At 39.7% G+C, this 18,031-nt stretch overlaps 1 protein-coding gene across 1 annotated transcript in view; it reads right to left on the reverse strand.

Annotated features, from left to right (window-relative positions):
* pcxb (pyruvate carboxylase b) overlaps positions 1 to 18,031 on the reverse strand; it is a 313,827-nt gene that overhangs the window by 149,789 nt on the left and 146,007 nt on the right. The window lies entirely within an intron of this gene.

Genomic DNA, 18,031 nt, shown 5'->3' on the forward strand with positions numbered 1-18,031 from the left:
AGAGAGGAAGGCGAAGTGAAGAGGAGAATGAGGAGTGTCCAACACTACAGCATATGGAGCCCCTCGAGGGCTGGAGGAGAAAGAGGAGTCGAAATTATAATTATAACAATGTTTTGCCACACTGGTGATCTGCTGCTAATATTAACAGATGAAGTGCAGAGCTGTCAACATTCATAATAACATTTTTTCATTAATCATTTGCACCACAACTCGACATTTCATCTAGTATGACCCCTCTCCTGTGAAACAACTCGCTGCCACATTAAAAAAAAAACTAAATAAAAAATTTGTGATAGTAATGTTTTTAAAAAAAAAAAAAATTAAAAAAAAAAGTCAAGCCAAGCCTCATCTCTGTTTTTCATGGGAAGTGGAAAATCAGAGCAGCAATTTAATGTGCAAACACATAAATACAGAACATAATGAAAAGCTTGAAAGTCAGTATTTAGTATGACCATCTTTATTCAACATGGCCTGAGCTCTTAGGCAGCTTTTAGTCAAAGTTCTCCAGGCTTCTTAAAGGACATTCAGAACTCTTCGTAGGCTGTGGCTCCCTTTTCTTCTGTTCTCTGTCCAGAGACTAATGTTGAGGTCCGGGCTCTGCGGTGGTCGACCCATGACTGATGGCATTTAAATAATAATGTAATATGTATACTTTATTGATCCCTGTGGGGAAAATCCTCTCTGCATTTAACCTTTCTAGACTATATTGCATGGTGGAACATCTGACCCCCACTATGTCTTAAAGATGGCTGTAGACCCTCACTGATGTGCCTCCCTCCTGACCTACTCCATATATGCCGATGATGATTTCAACCAAATCTTTCAAATTTGGATTCCTCGCTCCATAAGACCTGTTGCCACTAATTTTTAGTCTTCTCCACAGCCACACTTCCACCGAGACAATTTCTGAGGCTTCACTGAACAGCAGAAGGATAAACTAACGGGCCTGATGCAGCTCTCAGATCCTGTGTCAGGTCTGTGGCGTGTCCATTTCTCAAGGATGTGACTTTTAGATACTCTTCATCTGCTGTAGATAGTTTGTTTTAGGCCTGGCACGTCTTACTTTGTCTTCTATTTGTCTGGTTTGTCTGTTCAAATGTGCCATTTTTTAGGCAAATGGTTCTTTGGGAATCACCCTGTTGGTGCAAAAATACTATTTTATGCATTAAAAAACTATTGGCTATAGCAATTTTTACAGATTTGACTAAAGAAATGGGAACAAATCATGTGTATCCAAGGACAGAATTTCACATTGGCTCTTTATTAAATTGTAGTATGCATAAACACAAGACCTGTTCATCCCATGAACAAGGTTCCAGTGTTACGTGGATAAACAGAAAACTAAAAATTCAAAGAAAAACTTTGAAAGGCCTTTGGAAAATTTGAGCACTGTTCACTTACAAAAAAATAAAAAAATAAAAAAATCTAACGCTTCTTGGAAGCAAAATATAAAGTAACGAGGGGTGTCTCAACACATCTGTACGCCATTTCTTTACCAGTGACTTGTGGTAGAACAAAGTTAACCATTTAATCGCTGCAGAATTTGCTAAGAGGAGTGCTAACAAAGCGTTATGAGAGTTGGCACAAGAGGTGATGCAGCTAGAATAATTAGGACTGCACATTTTGGTGCAAGTATTTTTGCACTTGATGGATTTAACAGTTTAAAAAAAAAAGAAAAGAAAAAAAAAAGGACAAGTTGGCGATGATGGAAATTGTGGTTGTAGGCAGGTTCACTATAAACTGGACGGCGTCTTAGAAAGACAGACAAGAACCCACAGTATCTGTGTCAAAACTGAAAAAAAGCCAAATCAGCCCAAATGAGCACATGTAGAAGCAACATTTAAGCCAAGTTAAGTGCCGCAGCAGGGAAGTAAAAGATGTGAAACTGCAATTTAGACATCAATACATCTGATCATCAAGCTGAATACTAAATAAATACCATGAGTATTGATGCATTTTTCAATTTGAATTTAATATTTCAAAGAATGACTTATTCATTGGATGTCCTCCACCAAGGAGGAGTTTTGATTTGTTTCAACTCAACTGGAGACCAAGTGGAGAACGACTGCCTGCAGAGAGCAATATCCTATTTCAAGGATCTCCCCTTTGATATGGGGCTGGTCATCAGCACTTCAAGTGTTGCTCAAGTAGATCTCAAATGTTTAGACTTTTATTTTACAATTTACAAGCTACTCTGCACATATTAGACCAAGTTTCAACCATGCTTGTGTAAAAAGTTGATCAAATCTTCTCAATAGTGCCTGATAAATTAAGACGTGGAATATCTACTTGAAATTGTCCAATCTCTACAGTGTTGTTTGCATTGTTTACCCCCCCCCCCCCCAAATAAAAAATAAAAAAAGTGAGTGGTAAATGAAATATTTTACTGAAGCACAAAAAGCAGGAACAGTGATGTTTTCTGCTAATTGAAATGACAAAGAAAGTCAGAAATAAAGCGAACCCAAATATATCTTAGGTTTCTTTTTCTGCTGCTCACAAAGAGAAAAAAGAAAACCATCCCACAGTTCTGTTGATGGGCTGTACTCTGCCAACTGTGGCTTATCGGTATTGCCAATGGGGCTCTAGGGCAGTTTGTTTCCACAGTCATCTTGAGGCCGTTGCCAGCTCTCATCTGTGCAAATACCCCTGGGAAAATCTACAATCTGTTTACTTTTCCACTACTCATTAAATCTTTCCTTATTGTGGACTGGCTATATTTTAAAATTGTTCTGTCATCCTATAAAGCTGCAGGCCAAGCATACACACACACACACACACACACACACACACACACACAAGACAAATGCAGTTGTTTGCACTGAGTGCTATGTTCAAGTGACTGGCTGTCTGATAACTGTCCAGGTTTTTCTTGCACGCTGTTATTTAATATCAAAAAGCTAGATCTCCCAGAGGCAAGTAAAGCGCTTAGCATTGCTTATGCTCAAACTGATGCTGCTTTTTGATTTATTCAGGCTATAGTCTTCACAGAGGTTCACTGGGCATCTGGGCCTGTTTCAGCAACACCCCACTGCATAATGAGAACGGTACTTGGCGAACTCTTTTATACAGAGGTTGAAAAGATGAAAAGGAGGGAGACGGATCAGTAATTAGCTCGAAGCCAATTCTGTTCCTGACATCCTGGCTTTGTTGTTGGCATGCAAAAACCTCAAAGTTTCTGAAACTATTAGGGCCACCGAACAGCGATACAGTCTCACATTTGGATCAACATGTGCTGATGAACCTGATCTCAGGATGACCACGGACATCTCCAAGGAGGAGGCACAGGAGGGCACCACCACTGAAATCACACTGGATTAAATCTAAAAGCAGGATCTGATGATTTGACAGCTATATGTAGGAGCAGCCCGTAACAGTGCCTGGTGCACTGTGCAAGATACGGAGCACGTGGAGTTTTCTTCAAGGACAATGTTGCTTATTCAGCAAGACAATCCCAAAACACATTCAACACATATTACAATACCATGGCTGCAATGCAAGAGTGCTGCAGACTGCTCACCCACATAAACATTTTGATGAATTAAGGACCAAAACCACTGAACTGTTAAGTAGCCGAAATCTTGTGCACATGGAATAAAAAAAAATTAAAAAAAATGTATTTTCAAACTACAGCTATGACTCAAACACAGAGGTGATGCAGCTCTGATAACTAGGACTGCAAATACTCCATATGCATGTTACAATGTTTTTGCTGCTACAGTATATCAATATGATCAAGAGTAGAAGGAGTAATTTTCTGCAAAGTGAGACTCATGACATGTAGTGACAATACAAGTGATTCATAAGAAATCTGGCACAAGAAAAGATTTATCTGTAGCTACCGAGTACCAACAAAGAGCACCAGTCCAAACAGAAGTTAAAACCCATTTTTAAACATTCCTGGAATAGAAAAAGGGAAGACATGAGTCTAAGAAGACTTCAAAAAAACTTAAAAATTAACACACACACTGAAATAGGTTGTGTCATAATATGGCTCAGTAGTATGTATGCACTCAACGTCTGAGCACACTCCTGGTGAGAGTGTGTCCTGGGATCTCTCCTCCCAGACCTGGATCAGAGCATCAGAGAGCTCTAACAGTCTGCAGTGATTTTTAATATCAGGTCCACTGATACAATACGTTGTATAGGCTAATTCTTGGGTTCCCCTTAGAGGTACATGAGAGCCAGTCAGTGACATCAATGTAATCATCCAGGAGCTGCCTATACACGCTGACCATATTTCTGCGCACCACAAGCCAAAGCCTTTGAACCGGCATAAGCTCCAATTTCATCCTGGTACCTAACAGCACGCAGGCTACCGTCCTTGATCCTCCAAGTATATGCTTCCCCAGGCTCTCTCTAACCCTCTGTCAAAACCAGTCATGCTGGATGATAACACGACTTTAGCCACACTCTGCTTCTTCAGACTCCTTCACATCTATCATACATGCTCAGTGTGAATCTGCTCTGATCTCCGAAGAGAACGAGGCACCTGTAGTGAGCCTGCCAGTTTTGGCGTTTTCTGGCAAATTCAGAACTAAGATCCCACAACAGGATGCCGGGCCCTCACGCCACCTCATGGAGTCCAGTTCTCATAGTGTGGTCAGAAACATGCTGGGACCCTCTGTTCCTCCTCACAAAGAGGAGCAGATACTGGCCATCCTGCTGAGTCGTCTCGCTCTCTCTCATAATGTAAGAGCCCATCTCACAGCATCTCTTCCACACTCTTGAGACACATCAAAACTCCTTGCAACACCACATACGGATGTGCCATCCTGGACGAAACGCCACCAGGAGGGAAAAGGAGGGCAACGGTCTGGTCAGCACCTGCAACAAAATTCCCTTTTCGGATACTGTCAATTTAATTTGTACCAAAGTAGGTCAAATCCCCAACAGATTGTCATCAAATCCAGATTGGATATCAAAGTGGAAGTTAGATTAAAAACAGTTTTGCCTCACATGCAAACCTACACACTTTGCCTGTGTTCATTTTCTCCAGTTCAGACACGTAACCTCACAGCATTATACCACATATTTGTCATAACAATCTTGCCATACAGCTGCAGCCTCCTGCAACACTGAAGACTGCCTGCACAGTCTCACTTAACTGGACCCACACAAAGAAACACTGATGTATTTAATAAAAGATTTATGTTTGAATACATAAATCTTTGCTACAGGCTTTAATATATGCTGGACAGCAATAAGAAATGCGGCTATAAAAACACATTCATGCAGAGAAATCTGATACCAATATTGTTTTGAAATAGATTTTTTTTAACTGTAAACAACTCTACGCTGCCTGTGTCAGGAGACTAATCAAATGGGCAGGAAGACAGATGCTTACCGTTACACTTTACTGAACAAATATATATACATGGGATATGTAGTTGGACTGGAAGCCAAACGACTCAGTGGATATTGGAACCAGTCAGACAAGTAGTTTCAATGGGAAAATACAAATGGGAGAGGGGGAAAAAAAAAAGGAAATATAAATTCCAGGACACTATCAGAAACAAAACATTTCCACTCTGCGCCCCCCCACCCCCTTCCCAAATTAAACCAGTGTAGTGGCATTTCTATATTTACTTTTGTCTGCTATCTGTTAACGAGGGCTTGTGAACTCTCGCGCTGTGCCTTTGTCAATATATGAAGACGCAGTATGTGATCACTGCATTGACGGTGGCTTCAAGCATTTAAATATCAGCAGAATTTTGCCAAAGCAAAATGCCACAGAGACCATCCACTCGCTCAGCATGGGCTCGAACAAAAACAGCATCTCTAAAGATTTTGCAGCCAGAAAAAGAAAAAGTATGAGAGACTATACAGGCAGATTTGAATGGAAGGCCAAGTACCACATAAATAATTAAACCGAAGGTGGCAGCTTCTTTCAGCTCAGGGCGCTGTACAACAGGAAAAATTCTCTCACTCTTTCACCACGTCATTTTATCTCCATCTTAACTCGTTTTCTTTCATGCACACAAGACATACAAATAATTTAAGTGCTTAAATGGTTTCACACACACACACACACGGTTCTCTGTTGTCTTGTACACTTGTGTGGGCTGTCATCTTGTTCCTTATGCAATAATCCAGCTTTATCCTCCTTTTTTCCTTGGGATTCCTGTTAATCAGTAAATGCACATGTGCACACAAGCTAAAATGAAGGCTTTTTGCTTAATACTATCTTCCTTATAATATTTCCACAATCAAACAATGCCACTTTTCACCATCTTCCCTCCTTTTACCCTCACAATTTGTTCAGTCGTTACTGCAAACTCTGAAAGAAAGTATCCTTTAATGTGATCTCTACCTTCTTTTCCAAATGCTCAAAGTGCCTCTCTCAGATTATCCTCCATTCACTCTGAAGCATAGATCAATGGTATATTTCTCTTCAATTGCAACAATAGCTTATGTAAAGATTGTAGAGAACTGAGTCATAAAACTACAGTGCGGTTGGCACAAACAAATGAGCTGAAAAGTTTCACTTGACCAAGTCGATATGCCACCTTAAAACAGTAATAAGTGAAGAGCACGAAAAAAATGAGTCCAGAGAGCCCATTTGAACATTGATTTAAGACGTCTACACATATAACAACACATCAGTGGTTTTACTGAAATGGTTTTATCCAACTGTTGGGAGATCACAGAGTTTCAGTGTGAGAGCTTTGCAATTTATCATGTGGACAAGCTTTACACCACTGAACTCAGAGACTGGAGAAATCCCTCTCAAGCAATAACAACAAAAAGACACTTTACTATACAAAAAGAGCAAATTCATCAAACATTTGTGTTGCACAGCTCTCTTTTTTTTCAGCAATAACAATTTTAATTATAAAAAGTGCCAAAGCAGAAACATGATTTAATGTGTTTTCACTTCTTTGGTAAAGGAAACAAAGTCACAGGTTTGATCAATCGTAGCTCCCAAGCTCACATTTGCCTCCGCAGCAGGAGTGCTATGGATGTGGCCACATATATAAACACAACTGGCCGAACCTCTGCCCCTGAAGTAAAGACGGTGGGGCAAATGGCGGCTTCAAAAAAAATCTGCGTTCGCACCTGTGCATTTTTAATTGCTTAATTTTGAGTTTATAACAATGCATCGATTGTTGGAAGACATACTTACACACTAATTAAAAGTGCAACTTCTAACTTTCAAGTAAAAATACAAAATCGGCCGACTGTTCCTTTAAAATTGAAAGTAATATAAACTAATATCGGTTGGTCAGCTTCCCGCTGTTGACAATACTGTGTTTTTAAAGACGTGGTACATTGCAGCAGGGGAGTGTAAAGTGCAGAAACAGACGTGAAATGACTTTGATTTTGGGCCTTAGTTTCAAACAAACAACTGAACAAGATCCTTGATACCTTCAACTCATTTAGGGATTTTAACACAGAAATGGTTCAATTTCTCAGCCTCCGTAAGTGGACCCTATTCCAGATTTCACAGTTAGCTTGCTTTTGTAATAACAATGAAACCTCTTCAAAACACTCTCCAAACCATTTACCATTAAGTCCGTTTTCCCTTTTATCCACTCTACTCTCAATTCCCACTTTACAGACTCCTCAACCGAGGCTCACTCACAACCCCTTCACCTCAAACCTTTCATCACCTTCGTCAAACTCAGTCCTGCTGCTACCTGGTTAAACTCTTTTGCATTTTGGCAGCCTAGGCTTACATATAGACTTATAAGTCAGCACGAACGCACCTGAATCTGATCTATGGAGAGGAAACATTGAGACAACACTGCCTGCCAGAAACAGACCAAAAGTGAAGGCAATATCTGAGCTCCAACTGATATCGTACCAATTGGAGTTGGAGAGGAGCAGATGGAGAGGCAGAAACACAGAGAGGTAAGGAGAGCAATGAAGGGAACGAGACAGAATAACACATGGAGTTGGGGAGAGATGAAAATGTATGTTCCATGTTAATGTTTGAAGTCAAGCTGCATGGATGAATGAAGACGGAAAGAAGTGAGACAGGGGGAAGTGAAGTAAAAACAAGGTCATTCGCCAACACCTATTTCAATACTTCAAAGAAACAAAACAAAAGACAAACATGTTTTAAGAATTGCATCGTGTGTCCAAGCATTACCAGATGAGGCCGGAGGGTCCTTCACGACCCCTAAAAAGACCCTTTTTAATTAATTCTCTATACAAAGTTTGTGGGGAGGTCAGAAATGAACACCAACTTCAAAGGGGGGAAATAAATCCAGCTTTCAATCACTTGACACAGAAACAAACTTCACAACTTTGTCACCAGTTTTAAAGACTCGATGTCTCTAAAGCATCTTCCTACTTTTCTCTTCTTTTTGCTAAATGCGTAAGTGGGTTGACTCCCAAGGAATTTGGTGACAGTTTATGTGCAGCCCTGGAAAAATCTGGCCATCTCCTGAATTTAATTACTGATGTCCTTCATAACTGGGTGTCTCGCTGTCACAGCTTCTGCATCATGTAACTGCAACGTGCCAAATTAAAATGTGCACTTGGTATGCTGTCACAAGCCCCCCGAGCCAGTATGTTTACCACAGTTTTCAATTAAAATATTGACCTTTTATTTCACTTAAGCCTAAATTAAAGAAATTCCAAGGGAATTTTTAACTTTTGAAAGTGGGCAGATGCCATAAGCTCAGTCTCCACTGACACCATAATGACAGAAGAACCTTGAATCAAAGTGTGAAAAAAGGAAATCACACAGCATATATGCTGTTCCAGTTGAGCATAACAAGGTGACATCTTTGTATGTGGCACAGAAAGCAGATAAATCAGGGCCAGTCATGGAAATGAGTAATAGACTGCCTCAGAAGGACGTCATCTCTCTCCTGCGCATTTCTTATGGTCACACATTCACTGAGAACATGCACAAGCTCTGAAAGCAATGCATTACTACCTCGATTATTTATGAACGTATGTGAAAAGAAAACCTTGGCGTTTGCCTTCAATACTGGAATACATCTAAGACGTGGAACACGTAAGGCAGCACACACAGCCAGATCCTTATTTGCTCTATCCAGACTTTTGTTCTCAAATAAATGAAAATACTAAAGCAACTATGCACCCAAGTGTAGTCTAAAAAATCCTGCCGTCTATATATTATTTACAGAGACTCAAAAAGATTCAGTCACCAATCACATACAATCAAGACATGTGATACATGTTGTTAAGACTTTGGCAGAATTTAAGCCCAACCACATGCAAAGTATGCTCACAGTCTCTTTCTGTTCCTCAGACTGTGTTGAATCATTGCCAGAAAAGTATTTTCTGCAGACCAAAACAGACTGTTCATGCTCAGGTCCAACTGAAATCAATGTATCACACACACACACGCACACACAACCTACCTGACAAACTAATAACCCAAACATAATGCCATTATGTTAATGTTATCTCAGAGGTACCAGACGGGTAACAAATTTGGCAAAAAAATTGCTACAAATTAAATTGATGGTGTTCTATGTGTATGTAGTACATCCATGTGATGCTACTGGCCTTTAGCTACAGGTGCTTTACGCTGGTCTGCTTTAATACCGAACTCCACTGACTGGAGAACTTAAATACCTATGTTGATAATAAGCGGGACCTCTCACACTTCACTATAACACAAAGGGACAAACACTAGAGGTTTATTTATTTTAAACAGAGACCTTTTCACAGAATTAATGGCTGCACTGGTTACATAAATCCGACTCGGCTGAATCATGGCTACTCTAACGACAGCAAAGCAATTTCTCCTTGCTTCAATTAAAAGTTACTCTGCATTTTCTACAATCTTTCACAAGTTATTAGCAAAGTCTGAAACCAGGGAGACATGAACATTCTCATTTCATTAACAGAAAGTTAACTGGAGACTTTCAGTGATGCATGAAAGGAGCCTTTTGTAAAATCATTTTCTTTCACTGAAATTATTTTTGAATTTTGGAAAAGAAAAAACCTGCACTGGTCATCTCTTACATGCACGAGGATCCTTCTACTGCAAATAATCCAGTCACACTGTTAATGGAAAATCTTTTAGTGCATATTTTTCATTATCTGTGGCTGTAATCCACAGCTGCTGTACAAGTGCATGAATTTAAAGTACATCTACTCCGATACTTTATTTCACTTTTACTCCTATATTTTCAATTTCACCTTCATTTCCTGTCCTGTACAGTACAGGTTCTATTTTATACCATCTCACAAAACCATTACCTACCTCACTTTCCTCCCTGTATGTCTCCCTGGGGTATCACTGGCTTTATTTATCCTCTTTTACTTCATTTAAAATCTTTTCTTCCTTTCTTCCCTGCTCTGACTTTCAGTGTTTATTTTTCCTCCTGCCTTCCGTTTCCCTCCATTTACCACTTCACAGCAGCATCGATACATTTTTAGGCCAAGTCCAAAGATGTGTTTGTGTCCTTCATAATAAAAACATATTTATAGCCAAGTACTAACTAATTTGACAGTAAATGTTTGTGCACACTGCAGAGCACACATGCCCTGCTTTCAGATTCTTGTTGCCATTTATCAAAAGCCCATTTTTTGATACTCATACTGAACTGCTTTCTCCTTTCAATCCTCTCAGAGTGTGTGTTCCAGACGGAGGTGTAATGACCCTAATAAGCAATAGAAGACTGCTTCTTCACAGTTTTTCTTCCTTTTCATTTTCTCCCTTTTTAGCTCTGAATCTTCTGTCAATTATCACCCATTCTGCCTTGCTTCTACTCCTCAGAACACATTAATTTCCCCCTCTCTTCATATTCTCATCATCCTCCCTCTCATTTTCACCCCTTTCCTCCTTTTATTTCCTTTCTACTCCTGTGTAATTCCCATCTTCGCTCCACCCCACACACCCGTGGCCCAGCACTTCACTTCGACTGCCATCTTCCTTGCTTGAACCCTCTTCCTTCTTAATCTCTTCACAATTTCGTCCCTCCCTCCTTCATATATTCCTCTATTAAAAATTGCCATTAATCACCTAATTACATACAGTAGTAACTGTTCCATGATTCCTCACTACCATCATGAGGAGAAAATATGAAAAATAAAAATCACGCACAGCTCCTTAAAAATGTACCCATAAATGTCCACATTTTGTCCAACACCAAGCAAAAATCCAAACAAAGTGACTCCCAGCATAACCTCAGGAAGAAATACTGGGGCAGAGATGCTTGATGCCACACACACACACACACACACACACACACACACACACACACACACACCTCATGTAGTATTTAACATCCGTGTGACCATTAGAGTCAGTGGCAACCAGATGTCTCTGACAGCACTACAAGCTGTTTGGGGGTTTGGACGGAGGTTCAATGGACACAAACACACTTATTTGAATTACTAGCAGTTCACACTTACACAGACTTGCAGCCACAGTAGATATAAGTTGGTTCAGGAGGAGATGCAGACTTCTGCTATGAAGATGCATGTTTACACGCGTATGTACTGCATGGAAATAAATCCTCAGATCTTGCACATACAGTTTCCACCTGTCAATGCCTATGAGATTCTGAAGAGAGCTAGTGATGTCTAAGTTTATACTCAAAAAATAAAAACAAACAGTGTCTGAGGAGAATAAATTCAAACATAGTAATTCAACAGCCTAGACAAGACCCATCAAAGTTTCATCACCTCAGGGAAGCTGTTGGATTTTAGGTCCTAATGTTTAAATATGGAAATCTTGTTGAGTGTCCTCAGAAAACACCTTCAAAGTTCACATCTGTCCTGTGTGATTCCACCTTAATGTTTTCTAGTGTCTCTCTGCTTTTTTACATTTAAGCAAATCTAAAGCTCAATTATAACCTGAGCATTAAGGTTGCCCTTACTTTCAACCTAAATTTTATTGCAGTTTATGCTCATAGAAGCTACATGTTGGCATGTTCTCATTCTTGGCTAAGCTGCACTGTTTGCACCGGTTTAATGGTTTATTACTGAATTGTTAGTCAAAATAACAGCATGACTTTATAGATTTAAATGGGGTCCACTGGGTCACTGTCACATGACCTCACATTTGACTCTACGAGACCTTAATATACAGAGGACTGTGGTTGTCTTAGTGACTGGCAGATGCCTAAGCACAGTGACTGTAAAACAAGCCCACCCCTCCACCGCCGTGTTTCACAGTTTGTATGTAGTGTTTGTGCTGATATGCTGAATTCGATTTTCAGTAAAAAGTTCCAACTTTGTAAAGCTAAACTATGCTACATTTGCACGTCTTTGTCATGTCTCGTCTATAATATCCTGACCATAACTTGAACCTGGTATTCAATACCGCTGCACAATCCACTTCGTATCGTCTGTCATGTCTTTATCATACAGTTAGTAATGTATAGTTATCATTATAGTATTGTTTAGTTAGTAATTAGTACCTTTTATCCCTTAATTTTACTGAAGTTTAGCACATTATTTATTTGTAATTTCTAGTTTGATATCTCTTGGAAATATATATTTTATATACTTATAATGCACCATGGGGGGCTTGGGGTGAAACAGAATTTGGGTACACTGTATACCATGTATACTGTTGTATTGACAATAAAGCTCTTGAATCTTGAATCTAAGCTGTGCTGCCATGTTCTTTTAAAGAGTAGAGGCTTTCTACTGGCCCTTCCAAAGAAGCCACACTTGTTCAGTCTTTTTCTGATTGTACCATCATGAACTTTGTAGGCTTCATTTAGCTAGTTAGAGTGAGAGGTAGGTCTTTGATTATTTTGAGCACTGCATGGTCTGACCTTGAGGTGATAATTGACTCCTATAAGATCCATGACGACTTGTTCCCACTGAATGTGTCTTTTGCAACATTGAGTAAAAGTCAAATGAAAGACTACCTCATTGTGGCTGTTTTAGTTGGACACACAACTTATCAGGATTTAAAAATCTTGCTCTGCTCAACACAGTTGGGGACCTTTATGTGAAACGCCATCATCCCCAGTCAAGGTATTTGGATTTTCTACCAGTGTGCTTTACTTTTGATTGCTAGTGCAATATTAAAGGATTTTTTTCCCTCCGTGTGCATGTGGCACTTCTTCGCCTGCGGCAGAAGCCTTAGCCACTGCTCAGGCTTGTCGAGACTTCTCTCATCTTCTTCTGGCTCACCCAAAAGTTCAAACCATCTATCAGCTTTCATCTGCGCTGCCCATCTTCCTCACTGTGACGGCGCCGAACACATCTTAAGGCTATGCCTATACCATCCTAATATCCAAGTGCTTCCTCGTCAATTCCAACTTCAACAGATCTTTGATGTACTTGTTGCTTCAATGCTACGTATTTCTTGCGCCTGCAGGATCATGCTGTTTAGGTTCATAAAGTCGGCTACATTTATTTATTTATTTTTAAATCTATCACATACACCGATATGTTTTTCTGTACTCTTTTACAGTAAAAAAAAAAAAAAGAAGAAGAAGAAAAGGAATCGTCCATGTTCAGTAGTTGTGTGAAACCGAGGGACACATGAGTAATTCAGCACATTAATCGGCCACCCCTGCGTTTCATATAAACTTCCTCTGTGTATGCAAGTATGTCCAATAAATTAAAGGCTTTCATTGAGATTTTGTTATAGAACTGTCAAAGTTACAGAAAGCAGTATTTTTTATGCAGCAAATAAAGAGTTCATTAACAACCAGAACAACAGTTAAAGGTGCTTTTTTTTTAACTCAGATTGCTACGTGGTTCAACGTCAAATTTGACATGAAATGCTACTTTTAATAACACGCAAACATTTCACCAAACAAAGAAAAAACTGCAAAATGCAGTTTCCATTGCTAAATTGCATTTAACTTTTAAAATAGTATCTGTGCACTTATTGCTTTATAAATGTTATTCACAGTGGATTTTATTTATATATTAAACACCGACAGCTGCAGACACGAGCAGTTTGTCAGCCTTTATCTGTTCTGTGTGCTTCAATACAATCAATCTCAATTTGTTCTTTTCTAAAATTATACAGTGCCACCCTGCCATGCAGCGTAGAGATAAATTTTAAAACTTTTTGCAGCAACCCAAGACAGGAAAAAAAAAAAGAGGAAAAAAAGAAGAAAATAAACCAAAAAAACCCACATTATGATCCAAATTTTATTCCTGTAGCAACACCCAGAAATCACAAGATGATGTTCCTGGTCACAGATGCAATCAGCACCATCAGCAAACACATACAGATGACAGATTAAAAGGAAGCTGCTGTGTGCCAATAACACATTACGAAACCTTTTGCACATTTATCTTTTTAATCATGTGACAAAAACAGAGGGGGGTGGAAAATATGGCAACTGAGGAACAATGTAGAGAGAGAGAGGAGGGAGGAAAAGGCACTTTGATGGGAGAAAAATCCTGGCGCCAGTCAGTGGCAACCCTCAGCCTCCTAGTAGATACAACCTATGGTATGAATTTCAAAATCCTAGGTCACTTCCTTCAAGTTATCATGTTCACAACACTTTCAGAAGTCAACATCACTGAGATTCAAATCCATCTGTGATTTTTAGTAGATACGATTAGGGTATCAATTTCAAACTCTTAGGTCGCTTCGTTCGTGTCTACGTTGCCTGCCCGACTGCGCCTGCCCGACTGCGCCTGCCCAGCAGGGCGACAACAATACCCCAACAGCCTTCTACGGCCGAGGGACAAATATAAGATAAAATTCAATGGAAGAGAAAAATTTGATCACAGACTACTTTTGTGTGGTTTCTGTCTCCATTTTCATTCTCATGTCTGCATTAGGAAATGCAACACCATAGCAACAAAGCAACAACACAATCCAAAATTCACTGGCAATCACTTCTCTCTTATCCTCACGCTCTCTATACAGTATAACAAAAAGCATCTGATTCTTGCTAAGCAGGTCACTTTAAACTACTTCTTCCCTCCCTACATTGCACCATCCTGATTTTCACTCCATTTCTCCACCAGCTCCAACTTTGTTCCTACAGTCATTCAACTTTCAGCCAATTCTTAAGATGAATTCAGCTATTATTCTGTCACTTTTATATTTTATATATGCAACAATAACAACATATTCATGAAGTGGACCTACTTGTGTGTTCAAAGCATACAAATAAGAGATTAGCACTGGTTGCACTAAATGCTACAGCAAATACAAGACAAGAGCATCACCGTAGACTGCTAGCTAGTCCAAACAAGAGGAAAGAATATTAGCCCTTTCTAAGATAAGGAATCTGGTAAACAAATAGCAGCTGGTTTTATAATATTTAGAATGAGTCAACAAATTAAAACTCATCAATTCATCTGTTACAAAGAAATTATCAGATAGAAAAAGCAATACACAGACTATCCATCCCTTTTATTTCCTGAAATGCTTCCAATGTGATCGACTGTGTTATACACTGGTCTCTGTTTACCAGAAAACTGTAGGTTTGTGTACAGGCTGATATTTGTGTCATTAACTGGTTCATGTACTTGATGATCTGCTGAATGTTCATATGAATCGTCTGCTCCGTGTCTTTTTTCCCCTCACTCTCTCAAAAACACCCCACACGTCTAAAATAAAGGCCTGGTCCTGTCACCTCATGCATTGCAGACCTTCCCTTCTCATCATCCCCTCCCATCCAACACATACAGAACTCAACTGTTTTATTTTGAAGTCAAGCTGAACTAGCAAAGACTTGAAGGTCTCAAAGGCATTAAAAATACATGACAGATAGACAGAAAAAGAGCAAAGTTGAGGGAGGAGAGCTGTAAGGGGAATTGACAAAGAAGGCAAAGCCAGAGTGCGATGTAGCCGAGTCAAACGCAAACAGTGGGAGCTTAGGAAGCAAAAGTGGGAGTGAAGTGGGGTGAGAGCAAGAGGGAGTATCAGGAGTGCTGAGGAAAATGCCAGAGATTAAGGTAAAGCTGCTACGCAAATTTCAATTAAATGATAAAAGAAAAAAAACAAACGTGAAAGTGAAGCTTCATCGACTTAAAGTGCTCGCTGTGCATCACTCTTCAGCCCACGGTTGATCACTGGTGGACATGAGGTAACCTCATGTCTTTACCATGACATCATATTAATCAGCACTTTACTTTCAATGTTAGTGGCTTCAACTGCTGCTCATAGTTGAGTTTAATTCAGGTCACTTCATGGAGCCGACTGTTACTCAACCAGTCGTTGCTTCAAACTGCTAAATTTCATGGACTTTACATCATCTCTGGTCACTAATCACAGCCCTCCCTGTGTGGATGCCGCTTAAGAACTAAGGTATGACAAGCCAAGGTTAAGGGAAGTGAAGTTATAATGCTAGATATTAAAAAAGGGAGGGAAAGAGGGATTATTAGTTAGCCAGTTTTATGGGAAAACATTTGGGTGGGCTGCCAGGTCCTTCGTTCAATCGGTGTAGCAGCAGCTGGTGAAAAATATAGATCAAGAGCAAAGTTCAGAAGCAGAGAACTTTTTCCAATCCTGACTCACCAAAGAACCTTCAGGGGCTTTGAGCCAAAAGACCATCTCCTAGATTTATTTTTAACACCACTTTTAAACCTGCATTGTACATACTGTGTCACAGAAAGTGAAGAAGAACATCGGTGTTCAGCAGGGAGATGCAGATAGATGCTCAAAAATAAATAAATAAATAAATAAAATAAAATAAAAAATTATTACTTTCAGCCTACAAGCGTTAACCTGAGAGAAACAAAACACTGCAGCTCCCTAACACCAGGCACAAAAGCAAATGACAGTAAAGGAACGCATCAGCAGCACAGAGCTCAACAAAAGAAAGTAGAAATCAGTTAAAGTCAAATTGCACTTAAAAAAAACAAACAAACACCAACATTAAATTAAATCATCAATTTGAGGAAACAAATTATCTTAGTTGCCTAAAACTATTCAGATATATACACAGACATTTGAATCTCTAAGCACATAAAGAGTTTGACAAATATTTGGACAGTCACAACTTTTCTGTACCTTCTCTCTGTATGACACAACATCAGATCTGAAATTAAACAGTCAACATCCAAGTGAAGTGCAGACACCAAGCATTAATTTAAGGGGTTTGAAGAAAAATATAGCAATAACCCAACTGTGGATTTACAACAAACTGCATACCCGTTCCTGTCTTTCAAATAATCTTAAATAAAATGCATAATTTTCCATCAAGTCCCGTCAGACCATGACAACTAAGGTTGGAAAGCACGGACAACAGAATAGATTTCCTCCTTTGTCATGTTTGCAGCTGCCAATCAAAAAGATGGTGGATCTTTTAGCCTTTAGTGTTATATGCAGTAGTGAACTCAAGAATAGGGAGGTTAAGATGAAGTGAGAGACTGAATGTAAAAGTGAAAGTATTCTTCAAAGTCACAATGAACTTGCTGCATTTGACTAAATTAGAGCGGGCAGTATGTCCCTGCACGCTTCACCATTCATCCAACTGCTCCTGTCTTTTGTCGCAACTGGATGCTATGCATCACATTGCCTCCACTACTTTGCTTTCGCACTGCAGGCTTAGTTGTTGCTCCTGGAGTACTTAAAAGTTGAATGGGAGGCCCCTCTTCTATGGGCTTCCAGTTTGGACTCAAAAGTAGAGATAGTGTCTGTCTCCTAAGATTTGGCTTAAAACTTAACTTTTTAATAAAGCGTACAGTTAGGGCTGGATCAGGTGACCCCGAATCCTCCCCTAGTTATGCTGCAATAGGCGTAGGCTGCTGGGGGATTCCCACGATGCACTGGGTGTTTCTTCTTCAGTCACCTTTCTCACTCACTATGTGTTAACAGACCTCTCTGCATTGAATCATACTTGTTATTAATCTCTGGATCTCTTCCAAAGCATGTCTTTTTATCCTGTCTTCCTTTGCTCATCCCAACCAGTCACGGCAGATGGCCCCGCCCCTCCCTGAGCCTGGTTCTGCTTAAAAGGGAGTTTTTTCTTCCCACTGTCACAAGCAAGTGCTTGCTCATAGGGTTGTAGTTGGGTTTTACTCTGCATGTATTATTGTAGGGTCTACCCTGCCATACAGGTAGACCCTGAGGCGACTGATGTTGTGATTTGGTGCTGTATAAATAAAATTGAATTAAAAAAAGAATGGCATCATTAAGGATCGTTCTGAGAAGATTTAACAG

The sequence above is a fragment of the Diplotaxodon limnothrissa genome, linkage group LG3 (genome assembly GCF_057381915.1).
Source record: "Diplotaxodon limnothrissa isolate DT_005_m linkage group LG3, D_limnothrissa_male_GT1.1, whole genome shotgun sequence".
In the NCBI taxonomy this organism is placed as follows: domain Eukaryota; kingdom Metazoa; phylum Chordata; class Actinopteri; order Cichliformes; family Cichlidae; genus Diplotaxodon; species Diplotaxodon limnothrissa.